The 25,904-nt window shown below is 42.9% G+C and overlaps 1 long non-coding RNA gene across 1 annotated transcript; it reads right to left on the bottom strand.

The window, feature by feature from the left end:
• Window positions 1–131: 131 nt before the first annotated feature.
• LOC124265102 lies at window positions 132–19,241 on the bottom strand. Its single transcript, XR_006895340.1, has 3 exons — window positions 19,226–19,241; window positions 17,368–17,371; window positions 132–230 (listed from the first exon to the last, which is right to left on the bottom strand). It is a non-coding gene; the product is annotated as an uncharacterized LOC124265102 (long non-coding RNA).
• Window positions 19,242–25,904: the final 6,663 nt, after the last annotated feature.

Genomic DNA, 25,904 nt, shown 5'->3' with positions numbered 1-25,904 from the left:
CCGTGCCTCACTAACTCACTGATGTACATTTGGAAGTGAGTGAGTGAGTTGAGTTTTACGCCGCACTCAGTAACATTCCAGTTATATGGCGGCGGTCTGTAAATAATAGAGTCTGGACCAGTCAATCCAGTGATCAACAGCATGAGCATCGATCCGCGCAATTGGGAACCGATGGCATGTGCCAACGAAGTCAGCGAGCCTGACCACCAGTTCCCGTCAGTCGCTTCTTACTTCAAGTCGTGCATACAAATATAATTATGATATAATTATAAATTGGGTTTGGGGTAAATAATCATAGTTGTCGAGGTACGTTTCTTTTGTGTATATTAGCTTCCTGGTGGTTGTACTTTGGAGTGGAGTGAGTGAGTGAGATTAGTTTTACGCCGCATTCAGCAAACTTTGGAGTAGAACTCATATTGATTGCAAATACTGTACATACGGCCCCTGAACTTGAATCGTCAAATGTGAGATATTTATATTCCCTCTAGGAACAATATTTCCGTTATACCACGGCATGCCCCTTTGATATGAGAAAATAGCCCCAAAGTGATGGCAGCATTAGACATTAAGGGGCCAATTACAGACCACAAAGTTGTAATTGATTTAAATGGCTTAAGATAACCGGTCAATTGCAACAGTTATTCTACATATTTAACCCATCCTACATCAACTGAATGCTGTTCGGTTCTGTATTTGTGGAACATTTCATCGTGACTTGGGCGTAACATAGAAGTGGTAGAGCAGTGTTTATGGTTTTTATTATCTGATTACAATGTTTAATTTTATCATTCTTTGCAACGAACGTATGATTTTGAGCATTTTTATGCGAATTTAATGTAGGCTTGGCGTATGAAATGTGAGTATTGGTGGAAATTGTATGATTTGCATTGATGCGTGAATTGTATGACTGCAATAGTCAATTTGGTAATATAACCATACAAATGTTGAAAATCATGCATGTATAAGTCTAGCTGCGGAGTGTTAGCATTATAATGTAGTATTATCTTTCCCTTGAGTGTGTGTACCACACCTGGAGAGGACCCAGCGACAGAGGCCTAGATGACGACGCATCTATGACTCTTGTGTCACCTTCATGTGTGCGACATGAACGGACATTTACATTACCATCTTTGAACTGAACATTTTAATCAGTTTAATATTTATATGTTGGCACAGATATATTGTGAATATGGTTATATGAATCATGCATTTCATGTATGATCTGTTGGCATGGTAGTAATAAATACATGTGATTAAAGTGTAGATATCAGTGCTTAGTTTATTATAATATTAAGTGACTAGTGTGTGTACGCAGTAGGAGTGTGGGTATGTAAAGTAATTGCTTGTCCGTGCGGGATGAGGTGTTATGAAGTGAGTGTTGGGAAGGTGTTTTGAGAGTCGGGGTGAGACTTGTGTGTGTGTTGTAATATCTTTATGTGTGTGTTGTAATATCTTTATGTGTGTGTTGTAATATCTTTATGTGTGTGTGTTGTAATATCTTTATGTGTGTGTTGTAATATCTTTATGTGTGTGTGTTGTAATATCTTTATGTGTGTGTTGTAATATCTTTATGTGTATGGGTTGTAATATCTTTGTGTGTGTGTTGTAATATTTTTATGTGTGTGTGTGTTGTAATATCTTTATGTGTGTGTGTGTGTTGTAATATCTTTATGTGTATGGGTTGTAGTATCTTTGTGTGTGTGTTGTAATATTTTTATGTGTGTGTGTGTGTTGTAATATCTTTAAAAGTTGCTGCTTCAGACTGGGTTGGTCTTACGTTGCTGCTTCTGAGTAGGTCGGTCTTACGTTACTGCTTCAATGAGGGTCGGCCTAACATTACTGCTTCACAGTGGGTCGGCCTTACATTGCTGCTTTACAGCGGGTCGGCCTTTCATTGCTGCTTCAGAGTGGGTCGGTCTTACATTGCTGCTTCACAGTGGGTCGGTCTTACATTGCTGCTTCAGTGTGGGTCGGTCTTACATTGCTGCTTCAGAGTGGGTCGGTCTTACATTGCTGCTTTAGAGTGGGTCGGTCTTACATTGCTGCTTCAGTGTGGGTCGGTCTTACATTGCTGCTTTACAGTGGGTCGGTCTTACATTGCTGCTTCAGTGTGGGTCGGTCTTACATTGCTGCTTCAGTGTGGGTCGGTCTTGCTGCTTCAGTGTGGGTCCGCCTTACATTGCTGCTTCAGTGTGGGTCGGTCTTACATTGCTGCTTCAGTGTGGGTCGTCCTTACATTGCTGCTTCAGTGTGGGTCGGTCTTACATTGCTGCTTCAGCGTGGGTCGGTCTTACATTGCTGCTTCAGTGTGGGTCGGTCTTACATTGCTGCTTCAGTGTGGGTCGGTCTTGCTGCTTCAGTGTGGGTCCGCCTTACATTGCTGCTTCAGTGTGGGTCGGTCTTACATTGCTGCTTCAGTGTGGGTCGGTCTTACATTGCTGCTTCAGTGTGGGTCGGTCTTGCTGCTTCAGTGTGGGTCCGCCTTACATTGCTGCTTCAGCGTGGGTCGGTCTTACATTGCTGCTTCAGTGTGGGTCGGTCTTACATTGCTGCTTCACAGTGGGTCGGTCTTACATTGCTACTTCGGAGTGGGTCGGCCTTACATTGCTGCTTTACAGTGGGTCGGACTTACATTGCTTCTTCAGTTAGGGTCGGCCTTACATTGCTGCTTCAGTGAGGGTCGGCCTTACATTGCTGCTTCAGTGTGGGTCGGTCTTGCTGCTTCAGTGTGGGTCCGCCTTACATTGCTGCTTCAGTGTGGGTCGTCCTTACATTGCTTCTTCAGTTTGGGTCGGCCTTACATTGCTGCTTCAGTGTGGGTTGGTCTTGCTGCTTCAGTGTGGGTCCGCCTTACATTGCTGCTTCAGTGTGGGTCGGTCTTACATTGCTGCTTCTGTGTGGGTCGTCCTTACATTGCTGCTTCAGTGTGGGTCGGTCTTACATTGCTGCTTCAGCGTCGGTCGGTCTTACATTGCTGCTTCAGTGTGGGTCGGTCTTCCGTTGCTGCTTCAGCGTGGGTCGGACTTACATTGCTGCTTCAGAGTGGGTCGGTCTTACATTGCTGCTTCAGTGTAGGTCGGTCTTACATTGCTGCTTCAGTGTAGGTCGGTCTTACGTTGCTGCTTCAGCGTGGGTCGGACTTACATTGCTGCTTCAGTGTGGGTCGGTCTTACATTGCTGCTTCAGTGTGGGTCGGTCTTACATTGCTGCTTCAGTGTGGGTCGGTCTTACATTGCTGTTTCACAGTGGGTCGTCCTTACATTGCTGCTTCAGAGTGGGTCGGTCTTGCATTGCTGCTTTACAGTTGGTCGGTCTTACATTGCTGCTTCAGTGTGGGTCGGTCTTACATTGCTGTTTCACAGTGGGTCGGTCTTACATTGCTGTTTCACAGTGGGTCGGCCTTATATTGCTGCTTCAGTGTGGGTCGCTCTTACATTGCTGCTTCACAGTGGGTCGGTCTTACATTGCTGTGTAACAGTGGGTCGTCCCTACATTGCTGCTTCAGAGTGGGTCGGTCTTACATTGCTGTTTCACAGTGGGTCGGCCTTATATTGCTGCTTCAGCGTGGGTCGGTCTTACATTGCTGTGTAACAGTGGGTCGTCCCTACATTGCTGCTTCAGAGTGGGTCGTCCTTACATTGCTGCTTTAGTGTGGGTCGGTCTTACATTGCTGTTTCACAGTGGGTCGGTCTTACATTGCTGCTTCAGTGTGGGTCGGTCTTACATTGCTGCTTTACAGTGGGTCGGTCTTACATTGCTGCTTCAGTGTGGGTCGATCTTACATTGCTGCTTCACAGTGGGTCGGTCTTACATTCCTGCTTCAGTGTGGGTCGGCCTTACATTGCTGCTTCAGAGTGGGTCGGCCTTACATTGCTGCTTCAGTGTGGGTTCGGTCTTACATTGCTGCTTCAGAGTGGGTTGGTCTTACGTTGCTACTTCGGAGTGGGTCGGTCTTACGTTGCTGCTTCAGAGTGGGTTGGTCTTACGTTGCTGCTTTAGAGTGGGTTGGTCTTACATTGCTGCTTCAATGAGGGTCGAACATAAATTGTTGCTTTAATGTTGATCGGCCACACTCAGCCACCCTCAGCAATATTACAGTTATAGGGCGTTGGTCTGTAAATAATCGAGTCTGGGAAAGACAATCCAGTGATCAGTAGCATGAGCATCGATACACGCCTTTGGGATACGATGACAATTAATAGGTTATAATGCAACCTAACAACCATAGCATGGGGGATCAGGAAAGAGGCTGCTTTCCTGAATATTGAAGTTGTTAGAATGTGTTTTACGTTTGTCATGCATTCTTACCTTATAACATAGACAAACAATGAAATTGCATATTCGATGGAATTGATACGGGTATCTTCGCTGTGTTTAGTGCCTCATGTTTGAAAGATTTCGGCGACAGTTTGGAACCAGCCTTGTAAACGTTTTGATGTCAAAACTTTCCTATGCACAACATGTTTCAAACATAGGTGAACGAATGCTTCGGATTCCTTGTAAATGGCAATGGGAAACGTGCTTTAATGTATTTTCGGTCAAGTAGAAGATGATTTTTCGTATATATCATGATTTTATAGCGTAAAGGTCATTTCAACGTAAAGATCACTCCTACGTGTAGATCATTCCTGCGTGAAGATGATTCCTGCGTGAAGGTCATTCCTGCGTGCAGGTCATTCCTACGTGAAGGTCATAACTAAGTGAATATCATTTCTACATGAAGATGATTCCCACGTGAAGATGATTCCTGCGTGAAGGTCATTCCGGCGTGCAGGTCATTCCTACGTGAAAGTCATTCCTACGTGAAGGTCATTCCTATGTGAAGGTCATCCCTAACTGAAGATCATTCCTACATGTAGATGATTCCCTCGTTATGATGATTCCGGCGTGCAGGTCATTCCTACGTGAAAGTCATTCCTACGTGAAGGTCATTCCTGTGTGAAGGTCATTCCAGCATGATGGTCATTCTTACGTAAAGGTCATTCCTACGTAAAGATCATTCCTACGTGAAGGTTGTTCATGCGTGAAGGTCATTCCAGCATGAAGATCATTCCTGATGTCGGCCGCAGTGTTACTAAAAGCGGCCTAAACAATAGTGATGTCTGGTCATAGAGAGTCCATGATGATGTAGCGTACCGGGTAACGGTGTGGCTCGTCCATCTGTACAGATGAGTTCGAATACCCACGTACATACATTGCGGGAAGCAATGGTTTGTTATGTAAACAGTTATTGTGTGTCGTCGTTATATAGACAACACTATTAATCCATAAGCACTGAGCCTTGCAGTTATTACTGGTACACTATAATGTCTCTACCCTGCATAGTATACGTATGTGTTTATATAAAGTATGGAAACTGAGAGCCAACACTATTAATCCATAAGCACTTAGCCTTGCTGTTATTACTGGTACACTGTAATGTCTCAATCCTGCATAGTATACGTATGTGTTTATAGAAAGGATGGAAACTGTGACCCAACACTATTTAACCCAGAGCACTTCGCCCTTCAGTTATCACTGGTACACAGTAAGGCTCATCATTTAAAACCAACAATTTATAAATGCATCTTGTTGTCCATATAATATTTATTACAAATGTTCATACCTGTGCCTGCTCAGCAGCTATATTCTCAGGTATTATATGATATCACCAAGAAAGTATGTATCATGGGCCCGAAAGCCTCTTTATTGAATAAATCTGTCTGTCTGTCTTATATACAGTAACAATTTGATTGATTATTGTCTGATGAAACAGAGTGAGGAATCATGACCTGATGATTTGTATGTATGTCTGCAGGCATCCAGATCGTACAAACAACGTTCTCCAGAGTCTGGCCAGCGTCTGGCTTCACCGACCATGAAACTACTCGGAGGACTCATGATCGTTGTCGGCCTACTGAGGTACACATACAAGGGAAGCCAGGAAGGTTCAACCTGGCACCTTCGATGTTTGTTTGATACTGCCGAATTCAATATTACATCTGGGACGATAGGGTAACCTTGTGGTTATGATTAGCTCGTCACGCCCTTTCCGAGAACCGTGTTCCGGGAGCCGGGTTAGAATTGGTCTTCAGTAACCCATGCTTGTCGTAAGAGGCGACTAACGGGATCGGGTGGTCAGACACGCTGACTTGTGGACATGTTATTGGTGGATCAGTGGATTGTCTGATCCAGACTCGATTATTTACAGCTTGCTGCCATTTAGCTGGAACTTTGCTGAGTGCAGCGTTAAACAACAAACAAACGAATCTTATCTGAGTTTGCTTCACACATTGTACCAACATGGGTGCAGTGTGCGAAGCTCATTTCTATTGTCCCCGTGATATTGCTGGAATATTGCTAAAAACAGCGTAAACTCATACTCATTCACACAAATTACATCTATACTAAGCATCATCAGTGAAGGGTCACTTACATAAATTCATCTGTCCAATCACAATTGATAGAACACTAAACAACGTTTGTCATGGATCAAAGTTAAACATAACAGCAAATGTCAAAAATAGTCACAAGGCCGAAAACCCCGGCTGCGTCCTGGATGACAGATTAGAACCCCTCCCCCTCCTCCCCCAATCAAAGATCACATGAAACGGTTAACGTCAATATCTGGTGTAACCACCATTAGTACGCAAAGATGTGTCACAACGAGAATGCATACTCTAAATTAAGTTCATAAAGAAGATATACTTGGGGTATTGCCTGCCATTCCCAGTGTAGCGCTAGACGGAGGTCAGCAGGAGTCTGTGGAATAGGGTGGTTTCTGTAAACTCTGCGGCCTAACTCATCCCAAGCATGCTCAGTTGGGTTAAGATCCGGGCTACAAGCCGGCCACTCCATCCTCATGCTGCTGCTGTCATTTACAATTCGTCCTCTGTGTGGTCTGGCACTGTCATCTTGAAACTGGGGTGGCTCACGATATGCAGGAAGTTGACGCATAAATGGTGCCACAAATGGAACTATAATCTCGTCTCTGTATCGTTGAGCTGTGAGATTTCCCTCCACAACATAAAGAGGAGTCCTGCCAGTAGCCGGTATCCCACCCCATACCATCACTGTACCGCCACCAAGTCGGTCATGGGTTGCTAATGTTGCATCAGCAAAACGTTCTGACGTCGATAAACCCGTCTATGACCATCATTAAATGAGAGGTTAAACCTGCTCTTATCGGACAAAAAGAATAGACTGGCGTTGATTCAAACGAATATGAGCACGGCAGAACGTCATCCGTGCCTGACGATGACGGGGGTCATTCCAGTTCTGACTGCTGGTCGCCAAGCTCTAAGACCCGCAGAGCGTAAACGACGGCGTATGATGGACACACCAATCCCGGTGTTGTTGACGTTGAAGTGTTGAAGATCTGTTGCAGTCATAAATCGATTATAGAGAACGACGTTTCTCAGAAGCCTGTCTTGACGTTGCGTGGTGACACGAGGTCGACATGGCCTTGGAGCATATGTCACAGTTCCTGTCACCTGGAATCGTTGCCACAGTCTACCAATGACACTCTAAGACACATTAAAGTGTCTGGCAACTTGTCGTTGACTTTGTCCTGCATTAATCTTGGCCTATTGCTTTGCCTTGTTCTTCAACACTCAGAAAACGCCTCATTTTGAAAGCACGCTGCGAATAAAGATACAGGTTCTAAAGTTTAAAGACATGCATTACACATTTTCAACGTGCACTGACACATCATTGGATGTGTTCGCGTCAGCTGTTTTGAGCAATGTTGATAGCACACCAAATTTCATGAAAAAATTCATCTTCATTCAAACATCATGTTTGGGATTGTGAACTAACCAGCCGTGGAGACGCAAGTGCATGCGACAAAGTGACGTCAAGTGCAATGTTAATCAATGGCTAGGTGACTACAATGCCATTATAAACATTGATGAAAACTGCTGTAAATTAAATCATCAAAATATATAAATGACCCTTCACTAATGACGTTTAATATAATATATGGTATATTACTATACCTGAGGGGCGGTGTGGTAGCCTAGTGGTTAAAGCGTTCGCTCGTCACGCCGAAGACCCGGGTTCGATTCCCCACGTGGGAACAATGTGTTAAGCCCATTTCTGGTGTCCGCCGCCGTGATATTGCTCGAATATTGCTAAAAGCGGCGTAAAACTAAACTCACTCACTCACTCACTCACTATACCAGAAAAATCGAGCCTGTACCAGACACTCCGTTGACGTATATATGTCCGTGTCACTAAGTACTAACCATTTGTGTATTAAGATATGTTTTCCTTTCAATTGTGTTTACCTCTCTCGTGCGTAATGTTAAAAATACCGTCATTTTTCAGTTGAAACTAAAATGATATGTTTCAAAGACAGTTAACCCTTGTGTGCTGTTTAAGCATGCGAACGTCACAACTAAATCAGTTCGATAAACGCGTTCGATTCCAACTTCGGTGGAACTGTGCAACAAAGTCTTTGTCCCTCCAGGGTGTATTGACTGAAATATGCTGAAATGACACTGAGCCCTAGGCAGTCACTCCTCTTATTACAGATCACAAATTATATTAAAGAATTCAATATTGTATATGGGGCGGTTAGGATCCAAGTGGTTAAATCATTAGCCCGTCACACCGAAGAGCCGGGTACTATTTTCCACATGGGTACAATGTGTGATGCTCATTTCTGAAATCGTCGTGATGTTGCCGGCGTAAAACTACGCAGTAGCTCTAACTCACTTTAAAAAGATTTTATCAAATAATTAGGAGGTGACGTGAAATAGGGTTTTACGTCGTGCTTGAGAATATTTCGCTCATATGACGACGTGCATGCGTGTGTATGTGTATGTGCGGCCGCTTGTACTAGCCCAGACTTAAGCTGGTTTTTATAGTGCTAGCCCACTGAGATACCATGCCACAGTGAAACATGAATACCCCACTCAGACACATTATACTGACTCCGAGCCGACCAGTCCTTTTTGTACCCGGTAATGCCGAGCGCCAGGCAGTGACCAACAAGTTCCATATTTTAACGCCTTTTGGTATGACGCGGTCGGGGATCGAACCGGCGACCTTCCACTCTCCGGGCGGACGCTCTCACCACTACACCACGGAGGCTGTCAATAACTGCACAGATACGATAATTGGGAAATATTAGGAATATAAAAGGGAAGAAAGCAACATGTCTAGATGGAACGATGGTAAGAACAGTGAATGTACGATATGGAAATAATGAACAGTTGATGTGAAGAGCGCAAGTGGATCACACGGTGGGGTCCACTCAGTTGAGAGACTGTGCCCACTTCACCCCCAATGATTTGCAGTTATGTGTGCGGGGGTGCGGGGGTGCGGGGGTGCGAGAGGTTGTACGACACTTTTGGCAATATTCTAGCAATATCACTGCTGTAATTTAAAGGGCAAGTTTACACGAAAATTAATCTTTTTGTCTTGCACTTTTTCATCATAAAAAGTGTTTGTCAAGTAATTTTATCAGAAGTAACTAATTTATTTTTTGCGTTACATCGATTCAAATTATCCACATTAACCGAGAGTTCTATGTCTACAATAAACACACCATGTCTTATGTCCCTTGGAAATGACTACATTGGTGCCAAACCGATAAACGAATGACGTTGTTAGACCCATTTCACGTGGTGCAGGTATATGTGTTGTTCTTTAGTCTCGATGCGCAGGCTACTGTTTTAATCCAGCTGTTGCCTGGCCGTCAGCAGGCTATGTGGTCAGTTCCACACTGTGATGACGTTACGGTTTGAAAAAAAGGTATACATTGTACAAACAGTGTTACCACGTAACCAAATTGCACAACATTCAACCTGAGTCGGTCGTCTTTCAACAGTATCGTTTTTCACAAAAACTAACGTTTATGCGCTACATCTAACTTGCCATCGGTGAATGTGTCGGCATTCTACGTTTGTTACTTAATTCCTACATAAATCGTACAATATATGCCCCACCTCTTCCACTCTTCCCACCTATCGATACCATTTCCAAATACTTCACGAAGATAAACGAAGTTGGCAATTTTTAATTCAGTTTGAAATTCGTTTTTCTATGACTTCATCCGCTCATTGTAAGGCAAATAAACTGAAAATTACATGCACCGTAAATCTGGCCAGTTTTGACACATTACGAAATCCCCATTCACATTCAATGTGTTTTGCGTAATTTATACTGATGTCTTAATTCAAATGTCAAATTTAGCTGGGATAATTGCATTTAAAAGACAAAAGAAATATACAAAAACAACCAAAAAACGTACCATTGTGATCAGCGGTATTTTTGTTGTTGCTGTTTGATCGAATCACCAATGCTCGTCCCTGAATTCCTCATACAGTTCAAAAAAAAATGACAAAAGGTCTTTGTCACCAATACCAAGCGTTTCAGTGAAATTTAACGAAGTATATCAGATACCGAGCTTGGAAAGGACCACTGTTTGAAATGTAAACAAAGTCAATTTCAGGTTTCACTCTGTGTATCTGTTCGCGTACTTTTGTTGCATACACTTGCTCATTAGTTTTAGAACATGCATCGGAAAGGTATCGTAGTAAGCGATAGTTAAATAAAATAGGTGTATTCCAATGATTTCCGAGATTCATCACAACAAATTATAGTTTCGACTCGGAAAACGTGACGCCATGACTGACGCAAACTCACGCACACCGGCGATGGAAGTTCTCCACATTTCTGACTATTTCCTTGGTCACAATGAAAACAAACAGAAAATAACAACCAACAGATTGTCAGAATGTTTCGGACTACCTAATGTCACATTTATGTATATATACGTTGCTTGAAACAACGAAATTTTCCGTCGAAAAATCCGGTGTTCTCGTGTCAGTGAACACGCCATTTTGAGAATGTCGCTTCCCGATAGTGATGTCATACTACGTCAACATTGTTATATATATATGATATTTTCATTGAGATGGGGTTATGAATGAAAATACACGCGATCAATCTGTTCTGCTGCTTACATTTTCTGTTCTTATCCTTAGAACTTTCGTATTTTCACAAACTTTTCTCACGTGATGAATTTCATTATTATTACCCTTGATTTGAGACAAGACAGGAGACCAGTCTACAATCAAGTGCCACCAATTACGTCATAATCAAAGGGCGGTAACTCTGGCATGTTTAGCTCAACAAACAAGGGCTGCATAATGGCATAACATTTCATGCCTTATTATGAGGGTTATATTTTTATTGTAAGAAAAATGAGTGTATAATTTCAAACACTGATACTAGTAACTTAATTATTTCACTTTGTTTAACATAAAAATAAATGTGATTTTTGGTTGCGTGAGATCATACCATATCTCCTGTGAGATAACGTTTTGACAGTAGACTTTGTTTAATGCCCTAACAATGCTATGACGTCCAGATGACGTCACAATGCTATGACATCGCTCCACTGCAAAGTCCAATGGTAGGACAGTCTTCATAGGAGATGTACATCTTTCATCGAAAACTAATGAAGAATGATTTTTGATGATAAATAGAATCTCACCGTCGTGTTTACTGATATCAATTATATCAACACTCGTTGATAAAAGTAATATACCCGGCAAGCCTCGGACTTAATCAACTCGTGGTGATATATTTGATATCAGAAGACACTCGGGCGAGATTCTTCGTGTATTATATGGTTTTATTGATTCGTTTACTTTAATTATATTATACGACCAGCTTATTTAACATGTTTGTTCATTTGAGGTTCTTAATTATGTAATTCAATTACTGTCGGTAAAGACCATTGAAACCATAGAAACTCCTTTTTGGTCACATGACTCTGTTGAATTCTGAATGATTAGGTGAAAAACAAAACTAAAGAATACTGGTGCTTTGGTTTGTTCAAAGACGATCACATGCCAGTAGGCTACACCCAGTCGTGCTAACATCACAGCGCGCTCCCATTACATAGCAGGGGACACCGGAAATTGGCTCCACACACTGTACCCATTGAGTTTGGGGAAATTGTGTATGATAGAATAATGGACATAGCTTTTGTTTGTTGATAAGTATAGATGCTATTATTAGAAAGTAAGTCAATCAAATGTGGCTCTACAACAGTCTCCTGGCGTGTTCATTCTACCAGATTGCGGGATGATGGTGATAAAGACAAGATGTCATGAATTGTCATATTAAAAGGTAATACATGCATTTTTACCAAAATACCTGTCTGTTGTATTGCATAACAAAAGCAAAATTTAAAAGTTACTTTAACCCATGCTATTTTAGCGTAGGGATTGGATCGCGTGGTGGTTAAAGCGTCCGCTCGTCACGCCGACGATCAGGGTTCGATTCCCACATGGGTACAATGTGTGAAGCCCATTCTGGTGTCCCTCGCCCTGATGTTGCTGGAATATTGCTAATCCGGGTAAAACTCACTCACTATTTCAGCTTATGTTGGCCGGTGTTCGCAATCTGGGACCATGAGATATTCAATGTTAAGTTCAATCTGGCAATGAAGAACGGAAACATCACCCGCGATCAGATCATGTGCTGTCGGATGGAGAAGCTATGGCACTGTCAACTAATCTGCGTCATGACGACACACTGTATGTCCTTCTTCTTCAACCAACACAGTCACTTGTGCCAGTTCCACACTGTTGTGTTTAACACAGACGTCGCGGCTAATGGCCAGGATTGGTTGCGGTATTATTCCAGGAACCACGGTACCGTCTCATCCTTGTAACCTTTATGTGGCCTAGCACAGTGATGTCCCTATGGGGGCGGTGGGGTAGCCTAGTGGTGAAAGCGTTGGCTCGTCACGCCGAAGACCCGGGTTCGAATCCCCACATGGGTACAATGTGTGAAGCCCATTTCTGGTGTCCCCCGCCGTGATGTTGCTGGAATATTGCTAAAAGCGGCGTAAAACCAAACTCAGTCAGTATGTCCCTATGACGAACCAAAAACCTATGATTGCAGATTCAAATACCGATTCGGAGAAACAGCATAACTGGAATATTGACAAGTCCTATCACCGTTGCGTAGATCGATGCTCATGATGTCAATCACTGGATTGTCTGGCCCAGATTCGGTTGTCTACAGACCGCCGTCATATAGCTGGAATATTGCTGAGTGCAGCGTTAAGAAATAACAAACCCTCAACACGGGTTTAATCTCGGCTCAATTCCTGGAAATGTAGGGTGCCCTATTGTCAGTAGAAATATGCTGATCCAATGTTGACATGTGGTTATGTTAAGGTAAAAGCGAGTGACAGAACTTAATCTGTCTGTAAAAAAATATGGTACGCACCACAGAAACGCACTACAGATGTATTTATCTGAGAAAAAAAGGTATTGTTTTATTGTTCATAGAACTGTTTACCCAAGAGTAGCAATGTCGTGGTGCATATATGAAACGAAACACAAGGTTACTGATACTCCATTAATTTCCACTCAGTACTCTAAATGTACACTTAAGGTTGCCCAGTACTCCTATACTGAACAAACAAGGAAAACGTACTCCTGATGTTGACAAATTATCTGGAGCCCTGAACTTTCTTTCAAAAACATATAAGTGGTTCAAATTAAGATAGAAAAGAAGGTAAACAAGCGTGAACAGATTAAGATGACGGATTAGATTTAAATTGTTATAGGAAAAATCAATTCATGATCACACAATAAACTATGAATGACAGTTTTATACTGGCAAATTCCATACGACGACAGAATTGCAAAACTTTCGAGAATGCAGACAGTTACCAGAACATTGAAAACCTAAGTTCGGCTACACAACTAAGATACCCGTAAGTCATCACTGACAAAAACATTTCTTGTTAGTTTCAGGTTTAGCAAACATTGAGCGTACATCCTTTTGCCTGACAAATTAAAGTAAAATAACCGTCTTTTTAGTATTTTTAATCTGATGAGAGTACGGAACCAGACTCCTCTTTGGGCAAAGGTCACTTCAGCAGCTCCATCTCGGTTCCTACACAATCAGCAAATACGAATACTTGCGACTGAGAAGATTCCATGCACTGACCTACCTCCCTGGTCAAAGAAGATTGGTCGCATCCTCTTCAAGCGGCATCGTGTCTTCACAGTTGGATGTCTTTGGTTTGAAGGTTCTGCAAAGAATGGAGCGATGTCCCAACATATCTACAGACGAAGATCAAAAGCCCTTATTTCTCATACAGTGGACTGGCGGGGTAGGCAGAAAGGACCTTGAAGGAGAATACTACAAGCTTATTTTCAAATATAAATCTAAATATGGCCGTTCTCGAAACATTGCATCTAGTTCTAAAGAGGAAGTAGTGTATGTTAGTTTTGTATCGACAATTATTTCAATAACATACTTTGGTGATGTTAAACAGGAACTTCGCTATCACAGATCCATGCATGTTCGTGGTATAACCTTGGACCGGGATAGAGGTGAGCTGTATTACAATAGCAATGGTGTTTTATACAAAACGTTGTTGGCACAAAATATAACAACCATGATTACTAAGATCGGGACGGCTCCAGTTCGTATCCTGTATCATGGTAATACGATGTACATGACCAACGGCAACTATGTCAGGACCTTGGATCTGAACACTAGGAATGTACTTCATAACAGCTTAGCTAAAAACGTGTGTCAGTGCTGTGTCTTGTTCCCTGATAACCAACAGAACGTGGGTCAGCACTGTGTCTTGTTCCCTGATAACCAACAGAACGTGGGTCAGCACTGTGTCTTGTTCCCTGATGACCAACAGAACGTGTCAGCACTGTGTCTTGTTCCCTGATAACCAACAGAACGTGTGTCAGTGCTGTGTCTTGCACCCTGATAACCAATACAACGTGTGTCAGTGCTGTGTCTTGTTCCCTGATGACCAACAGAACGTGGGTCAGCACTGTGTCTTGTTCCCTGATAACCAACAGAACGTGTGTCAGTGCTGTGTCTTGCACCCTGATAACCAATACAACGTGTGTCAGTGCTGTGTATTGTTCCCTGATGACCAACAGAACGTGTGTCAGCACTGTGTCTTGTTCCCTGATAACCAACAGAACGTGTGTCAGTGCTGTGTCTTGTACCCTGATAACCAATACAACGTGTGTCAGTGCTGTGTATTGTTCCCTGATAACCAACAGAACGTGTGTCAGCACTGTGTCTTGTTCCCTGATAACCAACAGAACGTGTGTCAGCACTGTGTCTTGTTCCCTGATAACCAACAGAACGTGTGTCAGTACTGTGTCTTGTTCCCTGATAACCAATGTCTTGTTCCCTGTGTACCAAAGGTCTCGACGTAGGGCGGTGTCAGTACTGTGTCTTGTTCCCTGTATTGTATCGTGAGATCTCGAGACGGCGGACGTCAGTACTGTGTCTTGTTCCCGGTGTATTGTACGTCAGTACTGAGACGGTCCCTGATAACCCGAGGCGTACTGTGTCTTGGATTGTCAGTACTGTGTCTTGTTCCCTGTGTATTGTATCGTGAGAAGGTCTCGAGGCGGCGGACGTCAGTACTGTGTCTTGTTCCCTGTGTATTGTATCGTGAGAAGGTCTCGAGACGGCGGACGTAAGTACTGTGTCTTGTTCCCTGATAACCCGTAGGACGTGTGGCAGTACTGTGTCTTGTTCCCTGTGTATTGTATCGTAAGAAAGTCTCGAGACGGCGGACGTAAGTACTGTGTCTTGTTCCCTGATAACCCGTAGGACGTGTGGCAGTACTGTGTCTTGTTCCCTGTGTATTGTATCGTGAGACGGTCTCGAGGCGGCGGACGTCAGTAATGTGTCTTGTTCCCTGTGTATTGTATCGTGAGACGGTCTCGAGACGGCGGACGTCAGTAATGTGTCTTGTTCCCTGTGTATTGTATCGTGAGAAGGTGTCGAGGCGGCGGACGTCAGTACTGTGTCTTGCTTTGTGATGTGGCGTCTACAGGATTTCAATACTGCTTCTTGTGTCATGAGTAGTTGGCTTTTGGGAAATATAAATACTGTGTACTTCATCCTGAATGACGATATTACGGATAACAATATTGTCAAGTTTCATCCTTCACGATCAGGCGTGTTTGGAGTTGACTCCTAATTCGGTCAAAGTTAACTAAATATCTTGTAGGTATTGATAGAGTACATTGGGCGATGAGCTTGGTGACCACCACCTCCAAGACAAGTCCTCTCACTATAATTTACAGAAGTAGAGTTGTTCTAGTTTGTTTATAGATGTACAGTACAACCAGAAATTATTGAGAATTTAAAGATTGTAATTTTTTATTTTTCACTCATTACTCACGTATTAAATGTGAATATTAGCAGAACATAACTCCAGATTCAAAGACAGGTGAACAGTTAGTATTTTGTCAAGTCACCATGGGCAGCAATGTAGGCTTCAATGCGGCTGGGCATTCTACTTATCAAAGAAGTTAGAAAGTCGTGGTCCATTCTATCCCAATATCGGACCACTTCTTCTTTCATTTCAGCAATATTTGTCAGATTTTTCTTATTGACACTTTCCTTCATAAGTCCCCAAACATTTTCTATTGGATTTAGATCAGGGCTATAGCTTGGCCAATCTAATAATGTCATATTTTGGGTCCGAAACCAGGCCTGTGAATGCATTGAACGATGAATTGGGTCGTTGTCCTGCTTGAAAATCAAAACATTTCCATAGAACACGTGAGCAGATGGAAGTAAATGTCCCTCGAGCACATCTGTGTACCGCTCACTGTTCATATTCCCTTCAAATACACAGAGGGGCGTTACCCCTAACACAGATATGCCACCCCACACGTTAAATTTCGGACTGTACTTTGGGCGCTGAGACAAACTTCAGTTTGTTTGGTCCAGAATTTCAGTGTATTAGGAAACAGCCACACAGTACTTTCATCTGAGAAAATCGTGTTGTCCCAGTTAAAATTTCTATGCTGTAAGCACCAGTTCAACCTTCGCTCCTTTTGTTCAGGTTTCATGATCGGTGATGGAATTCCTCGACTTCTTTGCCAACCCATTGCATGCAGCTCAGTTCTAATTGTCTCCTTACAGACAGCCACAGTTCCTCTATCAATCATATCCAGCCTTAAGTTTTCTAAACTCCTTCGTTTGTGTGTTTAGAAGCAAGAATACCAAGCCGCCTCCTGTCACCGAGAGTCACTTTTCTGGGCCTACCTGCGCCTCCCCGGTGCTCAATGCCGTATCCATTTGCAATATGTTTCAAACCACGATAAACAGTGGACAAAGGGATGCCTGTTCTACTTGAAATCACTTTAGCTGATCTTATGTCCTTGTTATGATATTGTAAAATCAACTTCCTCTTCTCTAAATCATCCATACTGAGGATCACTGAAAATGTCGTCTGCTAGCAAGAAAACAAAGGGGGATAACTCTTCACAAACTAATGAAAAAGGATTAACGGGCTTGTCTCTCTTGAATGAAACCAAGCACTTGATAGCTGGGTGCCGTTCCACTAACCGATCTTAGCCCTACGCCAATCGTAAACCCCTAAAATCCCATCTTAGCGTGACGTTACGATCGGCATACCGTTCCACTAACCAATCTTACCCAAGTCAATCCTAAAGTTAAGATTCAAAGTCTAAGTTGCTCATGACCAACTTAGGATAGCTAAAATCAACCGTAGAGAAACCAAAATGGTGGCTTTCCTATTTCCTGTGAAAATAAGAGCGAGCAATTTCACCGTGAGCGTCCCCAAAAAATCCCCCATGAAATGAATTTGTACATTTCTGTGATGTAAACAAACACTGCACTGAAGCCCTACGAATGTCAGGCCAGTCTGACCACTGTCGTCATGGGAACACAACCGAGCGAGTCGGTGTAACACATTTGTACAACAATATTGCAACGTGGTCGGGTCATGAAGTGAACAATGTTCTGAAACAAAAAGATACAAATATGTTTGATTTCACGTGCGCTTATTTGGTGGGGGATTCTAAAGGCAGGCCGCGTGTTATTGAAGACCACTGACAGATTCTACATACGTTATAGAGGATGCTTCGTCACGCCTTGTTTATTCTGATTGACAAGGTTCAGGCACATATTAAAAGCTCTGACATAATTGACATTTTTAAAGTCCAGACTTAAAACCTGTTCTCAGTATATTACTTATAATCTCGGCTGTAAATACTCTCGCGTAAATTATCTGTACATAGCGCTTTGAGCATGCCCAAGGATGTGGAATAGGCGCACTATAAATGTGCATTTATTAGTATTATATTATGCCTGATACCCAGCGTTCACACGCACTTGCACCTGAAACCAAGGTGCTCACTACCCTAATATTTTGCTCTAGGTTTTTTCTCCACGTTTACACTTGGTTGGAAAAATACCCATGAAGGCCCGGGTTAGAATATTGAACTTCAATAACCCATGCTTGTCGTAAGAGGCCACTAACGGGATCGGGTGGTCAGGCTCGCTGACTTGGTTGACACATGTCATCGGTTCCCAACTGCGCAGATCGATGCTCATGCTGTTGATCACTGGATTGTCTGGTCCAGACTCGATTATTTATAGCTAAGATACATAGCGTTCACTAGCATGAACACTCATGTTAGTGAACGCTATGCATCTTAGCTAGATTATTTACAGACCGCCGCCATATAGCGGGACTATTGCTGAGTGCGGAGTAAATCTAAACTCACTCACTCACTCAGTTGGCTCGTAAACTACTTCCATCATTTGCTAGACTATACAAAGGGAGATAACTCGTGCCTCGCATTCCTCTATCTCTCGCACGAAAGAGTCTCGATCTAAACTTGGATCGGATCGTAAGATCGGGTAGTGGAACGGGTGTAACTTTTAGCTAAGACGATTGTAAATATTGGCGTAACTTCCTAAGATTGATCTTAGATAAGATCGGTTAGTGGAACGGCACCCTGGTCAAGGTTGTTTATACTAGAAATCCAATTAAACATAGTCGTAAAATTCTCAATAATTTCTGGTCATACGATACGTGAATGATGTTCCAATATATACGAAACGTATGCACAGCTATTATAACAATAAAACTTATCTCTGGTGTCATATTGTGTCTGCTTTTGAACGAACCATAAATAACAACAAATTCCCCCAGTAATACAAAAGCTAGCTCCACATAATCAAAATGCATCATAACTTTGGTGTTACTGTATTTTGTTTAACGCTGCACTCAGCAATATTCAAGCTATATGGCGGCGGTCTGTAAATAATCGAGTCTGGACCAGACAATCCAGTGATCAACAACATGAGTATCAATCTACGCAACTGGGAACCGATGACATGTGTCAACCAAGTCAGCGAGCCTGACCACCCGATCCCTTTAGTCGCCTCTTACGACAAGCATGGGTTACTGAAGATCAATATTCTAACCCGGACCTTCTCGGGTACTCAGCAATAGTAACGTTATATGGCAACAATTTGTACATAAGTCAGACTGACCCAGACAATCCTGTCATTCACATTATGAGCATCTATCTACGAATTCCCAAGTCACAAAATCTGCCCACCAATTAGTTGCCTTTTTCGACATGCACAGCTGCTGGACACGTATATTCTTACAAGGGATCATGACCAGCTGTGAATGTCGGACAACAGATGGTACGATCTCGCAGCTAGAAGGCAACATTATATCCGACCTACGATATTATTGTCCAAGAGCGTTCGTTGTGGTTACTCTCGGATGGTAGTTCAAGAGGCGGAAGACAAAAGTCAGCAGTATAGTTGAAGACAGCAGCAGCCATGTTTATTATGGTTGGGGAATAATGGTAGAAATGGTACATAAGATGGAAATCACGTGACAGAACGCACATCGGGTCGGAGTGGCCAATGTTCCCGATGTGGAGACCCGCTCTGTCACTTACACACATTCAGAAGTCGGACGGCGATGACTTTTATGATAAAAGGGCTACACCGAATGATTGCTGAATACATTAAACAGACAAAGGGGATAGAATTTCGGTGCACTTTGGATGTATATGGAAACAATTATGTTGTTTGAATATATGAAGTTTTACAGAAACTTATAGAAATGGTTTACTCTATGACATTATTTCCAAATTGCCAAATTGAGGCGCATATGTTATTCTAGAAATCGATAAATACAGAATTAAACTGTGAGAGTAGCAAACGAACCACACAAGATCAGTAACTAATTAATGTACTGTGTTTAAACAAGGGAAAAAACATGGTTCAAATTTGGTTGGTTGGTTGTTGTTTAAGCAGTTTAACGGCAATATTCCACCTATATGGCGACGGTCTGTAAATAATCAAGTCTGCACCAGACAATCCAGTGATTAACAGCATGAGCATCCATCTACGCAACGGGGATACGATAGCATGTGATCCCGTTAGTTGCCTTTTACGACCATCATGGGTTCAATGGATCAATTCTAACCCGAGTCTAGCTGGGTACTAGCTACATGAAGTGTGGTCGTACTACTTCTTCCATGTTAAACACACCCTGAGAACATATTTGCATTTCATATTATGACTACTGCATGAATGGTAATTAATTAATATAAGTGTTTTCACGACTGTTCAGAATGTTATCCTTGTGTAATGTCTTGAAATATGCGAGTCTCATTCTTTAATATGATATATTATTGGATGGATTATTATAGGAACAGCCTTCTAGTCATGCCCTGTGCCGAAACTTCTCGCACGATCGAGCCTGGAATGTGTGTAAACAACCAGGGACGGATAACTCTGAACTGCCGACAACATGTTCTGTGTTACTTGAAGTCATCTGTTGCCATTACCCACTGTTACACGCTGACGTGGCAGTTTCGAGTTTAGCTTTCACGTGGAATAATTCTAGTTTGGAATAATTCTGGACTTTGGATTCATGATTCATCTAGAGGACCTCTAGAGAACACGAAACAACGGAAGAGGATTGAAGCAATTCAGCATTACTCATGCAGCTTAAGGCTGTTGTGCGTGTGCGTGTGTTTGGTTGCATTTTTATTTAGAATATGTTATATTTGGGATTACACTTTCTCAGTTAAGTACAGATTCTAGTACTTTTTTGGTTGAGTCCCATCCGGGATTCGAACCCACACCCTCAGAGTCAGGCACCTTATCGCCAGCACCGCTCAGCCACTGCAAGTACTATATAGGACTCCGGGTAGTACTTGTTTTATCCCTTCACGCCGAGGACCAGGCAGGTAATATTTAGGACGCCGGGTAGTACTTGTTTTATCCCCTTCACGCCGAGGACCAGGCAGGTACTTTATATAGGACTCCGGGTAGTACTTGTTTTATCCCTTCACGCCGAGTACCAGGCAGGTACTATATAGGACTCCGGGTAGTACTTGTTTTATCCCTTCACGCCGAGTACCAGGCAGGTACTATACAAGACTCCAGGTAGTACTTGTTTTATCCCCTTCACAACGAGGACCAGGCAGGTACTATATAGGACTCCGGGTAGTACTTGTTTTATCCCTTCACACCCAGGACCACACAGATACTATATAGGACTCCGGGTAGTACTTGTTTTATCCCCTTCACGCCGAGGACCAGGCAGGTACTATATAGGACTCCGGGTAGTACTTGTTTTATCCCCTTCACGCCGAGGACCAGGCAGGTACCATATAGAACTCCGGGTAGTACTTGTTTTATCCCTTCACGCCGAGGACCAGGCAGGTACTATATAGGACTCCGGGTAGTACTTGTTTTATCCCTTCACACCGAGGACCAGGCAGGTACTATATAGGACTCCGGGTAGTACTTGTTTTATCCCCTTCACACCGAGGACCAGACAGGTACCATATAGAACTCCGGGTAGTACTTGTTTTATCCCTTCACGCCGAGTACCAGGCAGGTACTATATAAGACTCCAGGTAGTACTTGTTTTATCCCTTCACGCCGAGGACCAGGCAGGTACTATATAGGACTCCGGGTAGTACTTGTTTTATCCCTTCACACCCAGGACCACACAGATACTATATAGGAATCCGGGTAGTACTTGTTTTATCCCTTCACACAAAGAACCAGGCAGGTACTATATAGGACTCCGGGTAGTACTTGTTTTATCCCTTCACGCCGAGGACCAGGCAGGTACTATATAGGACTCCGGGTAGTACTTGTTTTATCCCCTTCACGCCGAGGTCCAGGCAGGTACTATATAGGACTCCGGGTAGTACTTGTTTTATCCCTTCACGCCCAGGACCAGGCAGGTACTATATAGGACTCCGGGTAGTACTTGTTTTATCCCTTTACGCCGAGGCCCAGGCAGGTACTATATAGGACTCCGGGTAGTACTTGTTTTATCCCTTCACGCCGAGGCCCAGGCAGGTACTATATAGGACTCCGGGTAGTACTTGTTTTATCCCTTCACGCCGAGGACCAGGCAGGTACCATATAGGACTCCGGGTAGTACTTGTTTTATCCCTTCACGCCGAGGACCAGGCAGATACTATATAGGACTCCGGGTAGTACTTGTTTTATCCCTTCACGCCGAGGACCAGGCAGGTACTATATAAGACTCCGGGTAGTACTTGTTTTATCCCTTCACACCGAGGACCAGGCAGGTACTATATAGGACTCCGGGTAGTACTTGTTTTATCCCCTTAACGCCTAGGATCAGGCAGGGTATATTTAGCGTCATGTTTTGAGTTTATGGTATGATGGGGATAGAACCAATGACTTTCCCTCGCCAGTCAGACACTTTATCAACAAGACCACGGGGCTGACTACACGTAAATGAAAGGTCTCTGACTGGGTGACATAGTGAGAGGTACGCTGAGCCATACTTTAGTTGTATCATAAGCCATTAGCAAACAAACATGTCGCTGACCTTTGACCTTCACACAGGCCCAATTTATATGTCTGGGAGCGGGGCTGCGACAGACATGTCGATAACTGATTTCTTTTTTTATATAGCGTTAAACCACCTCCTGACTACAGCAACATAACATTTGAGCCGTTCATAATATGTAGGGTTGGGGTGGAGGGAGGGGTGTGTGTGTGTCTGTGTGTGTGTGTGTGTGTGTGTGTGTGTGTGTGTGTCTGTCTGTCTGTCTGTCTGTCTCTGTGTGTGTGTGTGTGTGTGATATGGGGGGAGGTGGATGGTGGAGGGAGTTAGGGTGTGTGTGTGTGATGGGGCGGGCGGAGTGGAGAGGAGTTTTTCAGTGTGTGTGTGTGTGTGTGTGTGTGTGTGTGTGTGAGAGAGAGAGATATGGGGGAGGGGAGGAGTTAGGGTGTGCATGTGTGTGATATGGGGGAGGTGGAGGGGAGGGAGTTAGGGTGTGTGCGATGGGCGGGCGGAGGGAGGGAGTGGTAGGTGTGTGATGGGGCGGGGTGGGGTCTGGTGTTGGGAGTTAGGGTGTTTGATGGGCGGGGTGGAGGGAGCTAGGGTGTGTGATGATGGAGGGGTGACAGGAGGTGGGGGAGGGGATGTTATTCGGTGAATATAGTAAGTAAGACAATCCACGGGGTTCAGCAAGACAGGACAAAAATAGTTTTTTGTAACTCTATTTCACCTTGGTTACCCACCGAGCGTGCAAAGGGTATTAGATACGCTTAGATATTTGGCTTACTTCTCGGTTCTGATTCTGTGACGTCACTGACCCCTTTCCAATGCCGCGTGATGCTACTATCTGGGTCGGGTAGACTAAGGCCAACAAAATATGTTCTGTATTCAAGTGTTACGTGGAGGGATGTCAGACAGACTGGCTGACGTATAAAAGGGAATACTTTTCAGAACGTGTGAGTAAGTGAGTTTAGTTTTACGCCACACTCAGCAATATTCCAGCTTTAAGGCGGATTATGTGTAATTATGTGTAAATAATTTAATCTTTACCAGACAATCCAGTGATCAACAACATGAGCATTGAGCTACCCATTTGGGATAAGATGACACGTGTCAACCGAGTCAGCGAATCTGACCACCCGATCCCGTTAGTCGCCTCTTACGACAATCATGGTTACTGAAGATCAATTCTAACCCGGATCTTCACGCATTTTCATAGCACCGCCAGTGTTACGCTTTCCCTCCAGTTATCTCTACAAGTAGGCTCGTGAACTGATCTTCGACAGGCTCGCTTGTTTACACATATCAACGAATCCCAGTTGCGTAGATCAGTGCTCCCTATGTCCACTACTTTATATCTTGGTGCAGAAACCTTTATTTACATGCCTTCATATAGCTAGAATACTGTGGCATTAAACCAACACAAACACACATAAATGGTTGTTTTTTAGAGAGGACTCCTATGATACTACACGCATTATTTGTGTTTCTATTTAGGCGACAGATCGTTTCCTGATTCATGTGAAGCGTCAGTCATCAACACTGAATCCCGAGTCCAAATTGTTGTTTTGTAGTATTTCCAGGAGAGTGAAAAATCAACGATTCGTTACTCTTCATCCCCTAATTGACGATACATTTCAAACGCAGGTTAAAAGAGACAGATATTTAATCCACTCGGATTCAACAGTGTCGGGTGTCTCGTGAAGAAACCTGTTTTCACCAAGGTCGTTGAGGGGAAATGTTGTAATTGTATGTACAGTTAGGTCAAGGACACGGAAATGAGATACAGGTCGACGATCAGCTGTGGTGTCCATTTCACGTTGTGAGTACATACAAAGACGGTGTTACTTTATGACTGGTTAACACCAGCCTACGGGTTACACAGAGGGCGCACAATGTAGTACTTTGTTTCACGTACAAACATCGACCAGTCAAACACTGTTGTGTCGAAACTGAAATGACCTTCGAGTTATCCGAGGTTACACACAGTCGCAAATTATGACTTAAGAAGGAATACACAGGGCCAAACGTTTACTTCGATTCAACCCTGATATCGACACATCAAAGTTCGACACAACGCTGTAATAGATGTACAGAAGTAAAAACGTGGAGACAATAAATAGTTCTTTCTTCGCTGTTCGAGACATCAGGGTGATAACAGAACTATTAAGTTTGTTTTTACGCTGGTTATGCAGCGTCCATGTAATGGCTCATCGTAAAACATCGATATTATTTCTAGTTGTCTGCTTTTCAATACAAGCGGAAAGGCAATATTATAACAACCGAGCATAGATTTATTGAATTATAAATAAGTAAATATTGACATCACAATGCGTACATTTATAGATATCAATTTGTTTTATATACATCTTGGATAATCTAGGGTAATAAACATTCATACCATTGTATTAACCCATTTTCGTGAACAGCGAAGTGACTTCACTATCTCCTTATAACAACCGAGAGTGAATTTATCGAATTTATCAAACACGAACTTTACAATGCCTAAATTTGTTGATTTCAATGTATATGTTATACATCCCTGACAATCTAGGGTATTAAATATTTATATTATTATATACTGAACAACAATAGAAACGAACCACACTATAGCGCACCGACGATGCTCAGATATGGGTACATTGCAGTCTGGCGGGGATATTTCGTATTATATGGGTGGTGCGTTTCTAATGTTGTTCAGTATATTACACCAGTTTGCTTCAATGGCGAAGTGACGTCTCTGTCTCCTTGGCGATATTGAAACAACTGATAATTAATTTCTACATCCTTGATGATTTGTGGTAAAACATTATCCATATTATTCAATTATTCAATGTGCTTCAACAGCGAAGTGACGTTCACATCTTTTTGGTGACGGTAAAACAATTGAAAATCTACTGTTTGAATTTATCAGATTCTTACATCACAATGCCTAAATTCGAACATATCAACCTATATGCTATACATGCTCTGTAATCCAGATATCACTTATTCATGACATATAATATACATTGCTGATTATGAAAAAACATATAAAAAAGTTATAAGCGTACAATCGCAAATCAAAAGTGCAATATTTTGTACTTGGGTTTACTTCCCAAGAAACAAAGCAGCCGGGATACCGAACCCAGTCAGAGCGGGTGGGTGTGCACTCAAGTGTAACGGCTGGTTCATTTGCAGATGCCCTCACCTCCAATTGTGTGTGTATATATAGAGATGTTGGGGTTTGTAAATACATGCTCATTTTTTGTGTATTACAGTTTGCAAT

Source organism: Haliotis rubra, unplaced genomic scaffold (genome assembly GCF_003918875.1).
Source record: "Haliotis rubra isolate DU_JTF1 unplaced genomic scaffold, ASM391887v1 Scf96, whole genome shotgun sequence".
Lineage (NCBI taxonomy): Eukaryota > Metazoa > Mollusca > Gastropoda > Lepetellida > Haliotidae > Haliotis > Haliotis rubra.
The sequence above is the reverse complement of the archived record's forward strand: the minus strand, read 5'-3'. Positions and strand labels throughout refer to the sequence as shown.